Consider the following 14716-nt stretch of genomic DNA (forward strand, 5'->3'; position numbering starts at 1 on the left):
TCTGTATTCTGATTTTGGATGCCTACCCAACCGTTCATGTCTCCTAGTAGAATTATTCTTTCCCCATGTTCGCAAATGTTTATTGTGTCATTTAAAGTGTCCAAGAAGGCGTCTTTTACTTCTCTGAGATCACTATCAACCGGCGCGTAGCATGCTATGATAAATAGTCTTCTGATTCCTACTTTCATTCTAGCCCACAGCAGTCTGGGAGGTACGAAACCATGGTCTCCGAGATGCTACTTTGCTCTTTCATTCAAAATCAGACCTACTCCTCGTTTACCATGTGATTCACAGTCTACTCCTGACCATATTTCAAATCCGCCTTTCGACAAGCCGTTTTTTATGTCTTTGGTTTTGCATCCCTTTTTCTTTGTTTCAGGCACACATAAAATGTCTAGTTTCCTCACGTCCATAGTTTCACGCAATGCTTCAAGAAATTAAAATTAGTGATTTTATTTTACAATGAGATCTATATACAGACTTCACTCTATTTCCCCTAATACCCTCATTACTCCTTTTTAAAGAATTCCTCTTTGTTCTAACAGAATTAATGGAATCAAATAAGAAAGTCCATATATTTTTTATTGAAAGTTAATTATTTTCAATTAAAAATTTTACTCTTATATATTTTGTTTCAAAATTCTAATACTTGGTTCAAAAATTAAATATTTTGTTCAGACTCAGATTTTTTTCTTGATTAAAAATTAATTTTCTTAACTGAAAATTTAACTATTTTATTTCTGGGTACCTATATGGATCGTGTTTAGTTGAAAATTCAACAATTTTGTAGAAAGTTTAATTTTTTTTAAATTTATTTTATTTGTTAAAAATGGAATTATTTTGTTAACAATTCGTTTCTTTGTTTGTCAGATTATTAATGTTTTTTGTTGTGAATTTGTCTACTTTGATAGAAAAGTAATCTTCCTTATTAAAAAAAATTTTATGGCTAAAAAAATCAAGTTTTTTGTTGAAATTTCATCTTTGTTGGTTGAACATGAAGTTTTTGGTTAAAAATTCAAATTTTCGGATTGATAAATCAAGTGTTTTCTAGAGAGTTCATATCTTTTCAGTTAAAAATTATTACGTTTTGGTTAAGGATTTAATTGTTTTCTTCAAAATTCGGCTTATTTTGATCATTTCAACTGCTTTCCATTAAAAATAAAAATATTTTTCGATTGAAATATCAACTATTACGAATTTTGTTGAGAATTAATCTTTTTATTAAATTCGATTGTTTTTCTTTTTGAAAGTAAAATATTTTCCTAGTTAAATATGCATTTTTTGTAAGATCAAAATGATTTGTTGAAAGTTCGTCTTTTAGATTTCAAATTCCCACTTGATGAACTGAAAATTTTTTTGTAGAATTTCTTTTTTTGAAAATTCAACTGTTCTCTAAAAAAATTTGTTTTTTTTTTGCTTGAAGATTCGACTACAGTAGACTCTACGGCACTTTTTGTTTTCGGAGCTGTAGGGGAAGCGAACACGAAGTGTCAGAATACCCTCTCTCCTGCGATACGCGAGAGCCACGTGACGCGCGCGCGAATTCAAATGCTCTCAAGCGCCGTAAAGCTTTGTCAAATACGCGAAATTCATAATTAAAATTTTGACATTGCAATCTAATTGGATCTTGAAGAATATAATTGCTAATATCAGAAAGTAAATGTCTGAAATTTCAAGATTAATTACCGACGCTAAGTTTGAAATTTTTTTAGCACTTTTTCGAAAACGAGAATATATGAAAATTTCAGGATTCCAAATGAGTAATTTTATCAAGTTAAACTTCCGAAAATTTCGTTTTCAAATGTTCCAGCAGTGAGCCATTCACTTTTTTTACGTATTTATGTTGGCGGCTCCATTGACATTCTATTTAAAAAAGTTTCACAATATAGGTTAAGGTATTTGGTAAACAGTTTGACAGAACAAAAAGTATGTTGCCTTGTTCGGAGTGCATGTTTGTGGGTGAAATGAGGCAAGGAGTGAGGGCGAGCGAACGAAGGGGGAATCGGAAATCGAGAAGTGTCTTAGAGAGAAGTGTCGTAGAGTCTACTGTATTTGGTTAAAAACTCCTCTCTTTTATTGGAAAGTTAAACTACTTGGTTGTAAATGCAATTTTTTGGTCTCAAATTAATTTATTTGTTCCTTTAAAATTCAATTATTTGGTTTCAAAATCATCTTTATTGGTTGAAAATACATCTTTTCGTGTTTAAAATACAACGGTTTTCGAAGACAATTAATATTGAATTTTTCTGGAATTTTCTTGCTATAATAAGAAAAATTATGTAAACCAAATGCAACGTTCTAGTGTCATATGATATTTTCTGTAAATTTCATAACAAAATATTTAAAGATAAACCCAGTTGTACTGTTTCTCAAATTTTATTTTACCATTGATACTATTCGAATTATAAAATGAGTCCGAGGCTTGCCATTTCAACGTTGAATTTTTTCAAATATTTTCCAGCGGTGTCATTTTCTTTTTTTTTATAGGGGGAAGAGGCAAATTATCTATTGTGTCATAGCCTGACTCGCACTGATACCTGCTTAAGTGTACCTCTACCATTGCTACCCTTACTTGCCTCTACCCAGTATATATCGCATCGGATTAGAGGCGAGCATACCTGAGATTTTGAAATTACTATCCATTGCATTTATAATCCCCTTGTATTCGCAATGCTCATTCATAGAAGTTCTATATATTACTCTAATTTGGAAAGCTTATAATTAAAATTTATCATGTTTTGAAGACCTTTAAACTGGAAATTGAAAACTTCGCAAATTTTACAATTTTTAACGTTTTAAAAGCGAAATTTAACTGCAATTTCTTATGTATCAATCTCCAATAATTTGCGTGGGAGAACATTTTCTATGAATTTAAGTTGATGGAACTATTAATGCTTTTAATTTTAAATAAAATAATTTTTACCATATAAAGATTATAAAGAAATTGAGTTTCACACACACAGAATTTCAAATTTATAAAATTTACACGGCACTAATTAAAAAATTGGCTAATGTTACTATCTTACATATTATTCACTTTTTTTAACGTTTTCCGTTTAAAAATCATGAACCTTATTACTTTGAATGTCAAAATATTGTACAACTGGCACTAGTTTCATTCAATGTACATATTAATATAAGAATTACGTTTAATCGCAAAAATAATTAAAACGTTAAGAATAAACATTCTTGTAAATAGTGTTTGTAACGAAATATTTTATAAACAAATACGAATTTTTGGGCAGTATGAGTAGAAAAAATTCGGTTTCTAAATTAAAATGAGAATGAATAATAGCACTGCGTGCTAAGATTCACTCTGTAAAAATTCCTGGAATATTTTATGATCAATACTTAACTATTATAAATTGTTCCAAAAAATATTTATTAATACATTTTTATTATCATTTCTAACTAACTGAAACATTCAACTCAATCTCAAGCTATTTGAATGGAATGAACGAATTCGTTGTACTTGATTTTATAAAATTTCTAATTTATTCATGTACTTGTTTATGAAAATATAAATTGTTCTATTTTACGATATTTTATGATAATTTATTTTTTTAACTGAAAATTCCTCTTTTTATGATCCGGTTTATTGCCCCCCCCCCCCCCCCTATATGTCATTTAATAATAACGTTAGACGATGGAGTGTGTTCAAATCTTACTGTTTTTTATTAATCAACAAAGTAGTTTAATTTTTTAAGAGGCAGTGTAATTTTCAACTAAAAAAGATGAGTTCTCAACGACAAATATAATAGTCGATATTTTAAGCAAGAAAATATGGTTAATTTAAATCAAAAGCAGTTGAATAGAATAAAAAAGAATCAATTTTTAATAAATAAAAAAAGTTAAATCCTCACTCAAAGCAGGCGAATCTTCAACCAAGAAGTTATTTGCTTTTTTAATTAAAATATAAGCTTTCTGTAAAGTAGTGAAGAAGCTCGAAGTGTTTTCTAATATTTTCCACTTCAAATTCTAATGAGGTTATAATTAAATCATGTCAACAAACACAATAATTGTTGTGAACTAATAAATTCTAATTTTCATAAATTCTACAGATCGAATGATCAAAAAAAAAAATCCACGCTATTAGTTGCAATGCTTTAAATTAAACAACGAAACAACCAATCTGGGATTTTTTTAAGTATATCATTTTCAGCAATTTCTAGTGAAATGCATTACAACTTAAAAGATTAAAATTTCTTTTAATGAACACTTTTTAAATTAGAAGTTAAATCCTTTTTATTTTGAGTTACCACAAATCAATCATTGTTCAATCGTTATTTATACATCATAATTTGTTTTGAAATCCTGTTAAATATTCTGAAATTTTTTTTTAAATGTAAAATCATTAAACATTTTCACAGAAATCTTGAGTATATTTTGTTATTATCTGAAAAGTTTAAAAATCGTTTAAAAATCATTTAAAAACGTCAAAATTCCTTCAAAATATATATAATTTTCTAACCGAAAAGACGAATATTACACAAATAAAGTTAAAACAATTACATTTTTATAAAAGATTTTTTTTGTAATCTTCGAGTTTTAGAGTTATAAACTGCATGGGAAACTTCTAAAATGGAACCAAAATGGACAACAGCTTCATTTCATTTTGGGGAATCCAGAAAATGAAATTTACGATTTCTGTTTCCAATGTCCAGTTAAAATGTTTCAGGTATGCCAGCAGTAAATATAATCCCAGGCGCGAAAAAGCAATCGAGGGGTAACGCGCTGGACGAAATAGTGGGGGTAACCTTAGCAGGGCATAGTGCGAGTCGGGCATTTGTCATTTATTGGTACCAGGTACAGAAAAGGCTAGTTACGGCTCTGATTGCTAGTCGATGTTTCCTACTCTTTTTGAAGTTTTAATATAGAAAAATAAATAAATATTATTTATTGTTTTATAAATGTATTTTTCCAAGAATTAATCAGTTTGTAATTGAAGTTCAATTTTTCTTCTCAAAATATACATTTTTTCACTTTAAGCGATCTAGATTTAAGTTTCGGCTCTATTTTGGGCTTCGGTTTTCTTCAATGGGACTTGGGCTCTTTGATTTCTCAGAATCAGACATCTCCTAAAAATAAAAATTGCAACAAAAACATGGAAATTGTTCTTATTCTTTGAATAAATAATTAAAAATTCGCTTTTTTTACCGCATGATTTTCGTTTTTCTCAGCAGCTAACATTCTCTTTGTTTTTTTTAAGAAGATATATTTTTGTTTCCATCATTTTTTTCAGATTCTGATCGCTTTTGCTTAAATTTTTTTTTCCTATTTTAATCTTCTCTAGCGTGTCTAAATTTTCACTGATGTAATTTTTTATTAATTCTTCCCTTTCAGAAAGGCATTGTTTCACCTGTAGTTTATATTCCGTGAATAACATTTTAATTCTGATATTCTCAGTCTTTAACTTGCGAATTTCTTGGACAATTTGATCTGTCGAAAGAATAAATTTATATTAGGGACATTCCATGTGAAAGGCAACAGGATAATCGATTTTTATTTTATAGTGATTGGGGTAATAAATATTGATGTCAAAAGGTTTTTAAATAATTTTTTTTTTTAATGGAACACGCTTTGAAATTTTTATCTCGGTTAATATTGATGGGAGGGCAAAAAGCTTATATAAAAAGTCACGCCGAAAACGTACAAATTTAATCAAATAAACAAAATAATATCGAAATATTAATTTTTATTTTTATTATGTAACAATTTTTTATTGTTGTTTTTTTACAAAAGATTTATACTGAAATTATAAGCTAAATCAATAAATATAGTATTTAAAGTGTCCTCAAGTTGTCCACGAGCTAGCAATAATGTATATTCTTTGATTTTTTGAACAAAGAAATATTAAAGTTTTTCGATCGCGACAAAAATAGATACTCTCGAAAATTCAAGTCGAATGTTTTGTTCAAACTGTTTGCAATTGCTCAAAATTGTTTTAACTCAGGAATCTTTATTTGTTATAAACAAATTATTAAGCAAAAATTCTTTCTGGAGAAACACACAATTTGCAAATATACATTCAAGTAATATTTAACTACGAATTATTACATATTAGCTAATTTGATAACATAATTATCAAATTTAATCAATTAATTTTTTAGCTGTTATTGAATTGACAGGCTTTCGAGTTTTCATGGAATGGACTAAAAATTGATTTTCAGTAACGATTTTCGGCATTCCTTGATTTTCCGGTAAAAATGTTTAATTGTTTAAACGAATTTAATGAACAAATGCACAATTTAACGAAATCAGAAGAAGACTATAATGTAAAAAAAAATTCAAATTGTGATTTTCTTCATTTAAATTGTTTAAACTATTATTATTTACCTGAAAATAAGGAACTGAGAATTAATATTTTTTGTTGAATATTCAAATATTTGCTTAAAAATTCATCTATTTTGCTGAAAATTCAAATAATATTTCTACTTGAAGTGTCAGGAATTTAAAGCATTTGAAATTGATATTAATACATTCTAAAACTTTCGAACGTTTTGAAAATTATACAACTTTCAATGTTTTAATTAAATGTTGCAACATTTTTTTTTAAGATATTCCATTAAATAATAAAATCAATATTTTTTGTCATAATTTTATTATTTATTCGAATAGCTTTTAAAAAATATAAAATAATATTCAAGTAAGCTTATTGTAAAAAATATTTTTTTTCCAAGTTATTAAAAATATGTTCCGTCCCATGCAAATAGTATTACTGTTTAGCCCTCGGCATGCAGACATGTTGCTAGCTGACGTCACAAATTGCGTGTTTTTTTTATGTCTCATTAAATGTTACAAAAATTGTATTTAAACATACCCACATCAGTACTGGTAGTTTTCATTCTTGAAAATTTTAAGAAGAAATATTTATGGGATTTAGTATCTGTTTTGATTGAACTTTTTCTATTTGTGCTGCGGTCACACAGCAAACACAGTAACGAGGAAACAGCAAGTAGCAAGATGAGTAGAAGACTTTTTCTGTCCTTGAAAGTGCTTCCATTTATTTACATTCAGCGGCGTTGGCATCGCTGATTCTGTTTGGTTAATATTTTGAACACATGACTTTTTTTCGTATCGTGCGTTGGTTGACAATTTTGTTTTTATTGAACAAAGTCACGAAGATAAATTATTCGAGTTTCCGTGTACTACGAATAGCCGTACATAAAATTTTTAATTTTTGAAAAAAAATGCTCGAAGAAATTTTGAAATAGTCTAAAATAGCTATAGATTCCAATTTGAATATTTTAAAAAATTTCAAGGGATTTCAAAGGATTTTAAAGAATTTTGAATATTTTAGGGTATTTTAATTAATTAATTTATTCACCAGAAGAGAGGGATTTCGTGACGTACGGTTTCAAATATTTACAAATATTTCAAGATATTTCCACAAATTTGTAAGATTTTAGGCTATTTAAAAAGATTTGAAGGAATTTTAAATTCATTTTAATAACTTGAAAGTACTTAGAAGAGTTTTATAGAGTTTAGATTTTTTAATTTTGAAGGATTTGAAGATTTTAAAGGTTATTTAACATTTTTAGGGTATTTTAAAGTATTAATTTATTCACCAGAAATATTTCTAGATGTTTCCAGAATTGTAAAAGATTTTATGGCATTTAAAAAGATTCTAAGTAATTTTTAATTAATTTTAATAATTTTAAAGTATTTCGAAGAGTTTAAAATATTTTTTTTAATATAAAAGCAGTTGAAAATATTTTAACGGAGTTGAAATTTTCTAGTGTAGTTTTCATAGATTTTAATAATTCGATGTTATTCCAAAGTATTTCAAATATTTTAATGTATTTAAACAAAAAATTAATTCAAGGATTTCGGATTTCAGGATATATTCGATTTCATAATATTTTAATGGATTTCAAATAATTTATTCACCAGAAGAGAGGGATTTCGTAGGATTTCAAAGATTTAAAGAGATTTTAAAATATAAAAAAAAATGTTGTTAGTTTTTGTTTAATTCATCAATTGAAATAATTTTTTTTAAATAAGTTTTGCAGCTACCCTGATTAAGAAATTAGGAATAAAAAATGTTTTTAACTTCAATTAAAAATTTTTTTAATTCAAAAAAGTGACTGGCAATTTTTTTCATCGATTAAAACGACCACTCTGTAAAAATTAAAGATAAAGGGAACAATTAGAATAATCCCGATTAGCGTAAAGACTTAGGGAATATTTCTTTGAGTCCCAGAGGGTCCTTTTATTAATTTATTGCCCCAGATATGTCAGGACGGACATACTTGTAGTCCTGTAAGTGTAGAGTGTAGTTCAATTTGGCTTAGCCCTTGCCTTCATGTTAATCCTTTAATCCTTTCATTTACTGTCTCTGGTTTATTTCCGCATAATAAACTGGCTTTCTTAATTTTTTTGGATAAAATAACACATGCTATATAAAAATATCAGGCTATAAAAAAAATCATTTGATTTACTGCCTTTGGGTTTCCCCGCAATAAAACGTCCTTCACTTTTTCCAAAACTGAAGCATATGTACATTGTAAAATGAAATACAGAGGTCTTAAGTTCTGCGGATATTATTTTTTTTACTGCTTTGGGTTATTCCTCTGGGGTTTCCCCCAATAAATTGTTTTGCCTTTTTCACTTATTCAAATACAATACTTAAATATTAAAAATTAGACGAGTGCAGACTTCAAGAATTTTTAATTCGATAAATTCGAGTTATAACAAGTGTTATAAATTTAATTTTCTTTTTATCAAAAACATTAAAAATTAAATAATTTCAAACTAAAATTGTTGTAAACTTATTTAATTTTGAATTGAAAGCGTTAGAAGATAAATTGTTTCGAATTACATTAGTTTGGAAATTTGAATGGGACGATCATTGGTCGTTTGTTGTGCCGTTTTTTCATAAAATGAATTTGTTTACTTTCAATTTTATTTTTGTCAATATAAACCAAAAATACTCATCCTAGCGTAAAGTGGTTCTGAGCAAATTTGTAGATATAATTTAGGCGAAAAATTATATAACATAAAATGCTATTGTAGCTTGTGTCATTTTTCCAAAAACTTAATTATTTTACTTTTAATATATTTTCATAACAAGAATTTATGACAAAACCAGTAGACCTTTCTTGGTCGAACAAGTTCTGTCTTTTCATTTTTTTTCGTCTCTTGCGTCGTTTGGACAAAAATTTTATTTTTATTTTTAATCTTATGTTTTACGAACATTTTTTTGTTAATTAATTTTTGTACATACCATGTCCCGTTTTCAAAAAATGTAATTTTTTATTTCAACCTTATTTTTTACGATTCAAACAAAAACTATACGCCCTATCAAAAATTTATTAATGATAAATTTGTAGATACTTTTTGGGTGAACATGTTTTGCCTCTTTTTAAACATGGTTTAAAAAATAATTTAATTCAATTATTTTTAATGCTACTTTTTATCAGGGACGCACACTCCCTCCGTCACCGGGGTAGCTTCAGGCTATTTTCTTATTTAAAAAAACGCTTTTTCTACATTTTTACTTAAAATCATGAATTATTTAGTATTATTCTCAGTAAAATCTACATTTTCCAGTCCATCTCACTCAAACCCACACCCCACCCACCCAACCTCTTGGGTGCCCCCCCCCCCAGTTGAGGTAGCAACAATTTTGGTCATTTCATCCTTTTTGTATCTTGCATAGTTTGATATAATGTTTCTAATACGCAAAATACTGCGTTATTTTTATAATTGGATGTTGACGTAAATTCTTCAAACAATTTTAATATTGTCTTAGCAATTTTCTCTTAGAATAGATGTAGAAAGTCATGGTTTTTTCAAAACTTTTCACTTTTTGTCAAATTTTCAATAAAAGTAAGATAATAATTGATGAATGTTAACGAATATAATTATTAAAACAATTTAGTATTATTTTTTAATAAAATTATCTTAGAATAATGCTAGAAAATTGTGTGTGTTTTTTTTTAATTTTTCACATTTTGCCCAATTTTTAATTTGAGTAACGTCAAATGTTCACTAATGTTATGAAAATTAAATTCCTTAAGCAATGAATTATTTTTTCTAATAATATTCAATTTGAATAATGCTAGAAACTTCTGGTGTTTTCTGAAACTTACAAAAGAATAGTCCACTTTTTACTTTGAGTCAGTTAATAATTAATTCAATTTAGCGAAAATCATTATTATAATAAATCATTATTGTTTATAACTATATTCTCCTTTATTAATGCTAAATAGTTGAAGTTTCTTCTGACATTTTTAACTTTTTAATCACTTCTTACTTAAAAAAGTAATAAATAATGGAAGTTAACAAAGATGCTTATTTAAGTAATTGCTTATTTTTTATAACTATTTTCTCTTAAGTGTATTGCTAGAAAGTTTCTTTTCTCTAAAATATTTAGCTTTGCTTTGACTTTTTACTTATAAACAAATAATACGTGAACTTCAACAACAATCACTATTTAAATAGTATTGCATTTTTTAAGTGAATTATTGTTGCTCTTTTCCAATGTTAAAAAAAATAATTTAAACAAAGAATCTGTCTTACAGAAGAGTTGAAAACAAAGATTGGAATAATTAGGAGTAGGTGGAAGGACTAAGCCTGTGAACCACTTGTAAAAGTTTTGTTTTTATTATAAAAAGTAGTTTATTGCAAAGCGTAAAAGAAAATTTTTGAATTGCACATATTTTAAAATCCCCCTCCATTCCTTGGAGAAAATACTTCTCGTCGGAAATTACATACATATATGTATAAAAATTTCAAAGACATCAAACAAATAATTAATTGATTATTATAACAGTTCACGGGTCAAGGAAGACTTATTGCAGTTATGATAGTGCTTCCGGTACACTGTTCCCATTTGTAGTAAATATTGTTTCTGACTTTCATCTCTAGTAAGAAAAGAATTAAAGTCAGACATCAATTTTACAAATATATCTTATTTTAGAAAAACATATTCACAAAATAGCAAAATATTATTTAAATTATGATTATCTCTAATATATTAGTGTTATTATAGAAGAAGATAGCTCTAAAAATTGATAATTTTTCCATACAATTATTTTTGTTAAGTTGAATTTATTATTAACTCACTTCAAATGAAAAATGGACAAGTTAAAAATTCCAGAAACAATCGCAATTTTCTATAATTATTATAAAATAATTTTATTAACAATAGTTATAAATTGTTCAAGCAATTACGGTTGTTAACATTAATTATTACTAAAAACAATAATAAATTGTTTGAAGAATTTATGTCAACAACAAATTATCAAAATAAAGCAGTATTTTACATATTAGAAACAATTTGATTTTTAATAACCGCAAGAAAATAATAATTAGCGCTGAAAACTCGGAAAACCTAGTTTTTCACTTATGGGGGTTTTTGGGACCCCATAAAACTTCAATGTTCAACCTTAAAAAATGCAGATGACGAAATTTAAACCAAAAATAAAAGAGTTTTTGGCAAATGAGTTTTCTTTCAACTAATTAGTTTCATTGTAAACCAAAAAGATGAATTTTCAACTAAAATTATTGAAAGCCACTAATTTTCGAACAAATAGTTATATATTCAAAATCATGAATGTTCAACTAAAATGACGAATCTTGAACTAAAATGATAAATCAACTGGAAAAAATTTTAAAAAAAGTAATTCTTTACTAAAATGATTAATGAAATTAATTAAATGATTTAGAAAAAATACCTGACGTTTTCTAGGGGTTTTCAGCAGGTACATTAGAAATCCCAGCCGATTTCACGTTTTCCAGTTAACAATCACAGTCTTAGACGAAATATACGCTAACTTCTTTTAGCTTCTTTTAATCGCGATGTTTTTTCTTTAAAATAACTTATATAATTCAGGCCTATTCCCGCCCTTTCCCCTATTCACCTGTTTCCGCTTTTTTTTCAATTTCTTTTCCGCTTGTTTTCCTGAAACTTTCATTTTTCTCATTTTTCACCTTAAAGGCCATGTGACGAGTGGGTTACGTGTCCAGATTCCTACCTTACCGTCACTTTTTTTATTTCCCAACTTATTTTCACACGAAGCGCCACGACAGACTGTCATTTTTCCGATGGTTCAAGTGACCGAAAATTAAAATAGCCCCTTCAATCAATTTGATTACGCATTATACATGTTTTATTCCGCAAATTAGTTTCCCTCAAAATAAATTTCGGTAACCTGATATTCGCTATTTTAATTTTTGGTCACTTGAACAATCGGAAAAATGACCAGCTGTCAAGCGCCACATCGAGTTGAAGATTTGGGATAATAAATAAGTAGAGCACTAAGAAAGGTGGGTCTGGTCCTAAATTTTAATAATTATGAAGAAAGCAAAAAAAATTACTTACAACAAAAAAATTTTTTCATAATTATACTAATTTAATTTAGGGCCAGACCCACCATTCTTAGTGCTTCTTGTTTAGTATGCCAAATTTTCAACTCGATGTGGCGTTTCGTGTGATAAGTTGGGAAATGAAAAAAGGCGCGGTATGATAGGAATCTGATCACGTGACCCACTTATCACATGGCCTTAACGCGAACATAATTAATAGACTATTATATTTTTAGTTCAGAATTCATTCATTTTTTTTTTTGCAAGATTAAACATTCAATTAGAAAATGTAACTAATTTGTTGAAAATTCTTCTTCTTTAGTAGAAAATTAATCTTCTACATAAAAAATGCATCTATTTGTTCCAGAATTCAATTATTTTGTAGAAAATTGGTCTTCTTTTTGTATGAATCAATCATTTGGTGAAAACGGATTTATAGGTCCTTTATTTGGTATAAAACCCATGCCTTTTGTTCAAAATTCGTCTTTTTTTAGAAAAGTAATATTCTTACTTCTTAGCCAATATTTCATCTTTCTAGTTGAGACTATTTTGTTGAAAATTCAATATATTTATAATTTAATATTTATAATGTAATAATTGATAATAATTTTTGTTCCAAAAAAACAATTTTCGGTGAAAAACACTATCGTAACCTAAAATTGTTCAAAAATTACGAATCATTCAAATCTAACGATTTTTGTCTTAAAATGTACATTTTCGGTAAAAAATACTAACAAAACCGAAAAACGTAAATTTGTTACAAAATTCGTAATCTGTCAAAACTAATAATTTTGTATTAAAAATACCCATTTTTGGTGTCAAACGCTAAACTTAAAACTATTTTCAAAAAAACCTAAATTGTTTAGGAATTTTAAGTATTCTTCGAAACTTTATGATTTTATATTAAGATTCTTGTTTTTTAAATACTAATTCGCAGTAAAAATCATTAACACAAAACGTGTATAATATTTTAAATAATTTATTAGATTACTTTAACCGCGTGAGAGTATTAGAAAGTACAAATGCTTCTCAATTCGCATAATTTTTTTTATGATTTTCTTACTAAAATGGATTATTTGTAAATTTAATTTAGTATATTAATTGACTTCATGCAATGACAAGCCAATTAGGTTTTTAACAACAATAATTTCGAAATTTTCGAGATATTTCGTTATTACTACTTTTATTAAAAAATGTATAGCAATAAAAACTCTAAATGTTCGAAAAATGTTACGAAAAATAACCGTTCTAGTGTAGTGAAAAATAAATAAAAGTTACTGATAGTTTTATTTTATGAGTTTCTTACAGAAAAAATCACTACAGAAATCGAATAGAAAAATAATAACATGTATTAATTTGCATTTACAACTTAAACTACTTATCCAATGAACTAGTTAAAATTAAAAAACGTAGTGATACAAATTTAATAATATTCCATAGCTTAATTATCTATCATAGACACAGTTTTTTCCAAAAGTTCTTCTAACTCCCCATTAACACTGCCTCACCAATCTAAAACAAAATTGAAAAATTCTAAATCTCTGAATCTTAAATGATTTCATATCTTTAACAAAAATAATAAATAGTTTCCTTTTCATGCTTTTGAACTTTACTTTTAATTAATCCTTATATGGAGAATTGAGAGCATTTTCAAATTTACCAAAATTTTTATATATGCAGAAACCAAGATAGAAACAAATAATACGTTACCAAATCGTTCGATAAGTTGGCTTTTTTTCGACCCTTGTTTTTAGAACTTGCCTGGAAAATTAAGGAATTCCAATTTAAACTATTTGTGACAATTATTTTTATTTGAGATTTTTAGAATTTTAATGAGATTTTGAGTAATAATACAATTAAAATTATGTTATCTCACTTGGTCACGTTTTGATCGTTTTTCAAGTTTTTGTTCACAATATGGCCTAAAATATTAAAGGAATTTCATTAACAAAAGCTATTGTTCTTTTTTCTATCTCCGACAGACACTTATAATTTAAATATTTTTAATTAAAGGATGAAATTCTTACTTGTAGTGAAACCACTTGAAATTTAGATTGAGTATAAGATTATTTTTGCAAGAATCCGAATTTTGATCCGAATCCGATTTTCTTTCAATTATGTGACCACATATCCTATTTTCAGTTTTAAAAAGTTTTGTACATTCAGAGCTCGTATGCGAGGAAGTTACTGCAAATGGGAAAATATTAGATTTTTAATATTCAAAATTTTTAATAAAAGCAACGTACTGTTTAAAAAAACATTAATGCGTCGCCAGGGAACTTTCTGTTAAGGCCTGCCGGCGCCAAGCCGCTTTTTTGTCAAACGAAAATTTTTCCATATATGGATCATCCACATTGGCGGATCCAGGGGAGGTGTTTAGGAGGTTCAACCTCCCCCCCCCCCC

The 14716-nt window shown here is 27.3% G+C and overlaps 1 long non-coding RNA gene across 1 annotated transcript; it reads right to left on the bottom strand.

The window, feature by feature from the left end:
* Window positions 1-4893: 4893 nt before the first annotated feature.
* LOC117177397 lies at window positions 4894-6938 on the bottom strand. The gene is made up of 3 exons (XR_004467693.1): window positions 6821-6938; window positions 5158-5439; window positions 4894-5078 (listed from the first exon to the last, which is right to left on the bottom strand). It is a non-coding gene; the product is annotated as an uncharacterized LOC117177397 (long non-coding RNA).
* Between the last annotated feature and the right edge of the window lie 7778 nt (window positions 6939-14716).

The sequence above is a fragment of the Belonocnema kinseyi genome, chromosome 7 (assembly GCF_010883055.1).
Source record: "Belonocnema kinseyi isolate 2016_QV_RU_SX_M_011 chromosome 7, B_treatae_v1, whole genome shotgun sequence".
Lineage (NCBI taxonomy): Eukaryota > Metazoa > Arthropoda > Insecta > Hymenoptera > Cynipidae > Belonocnema > Belonocnema kinseyi.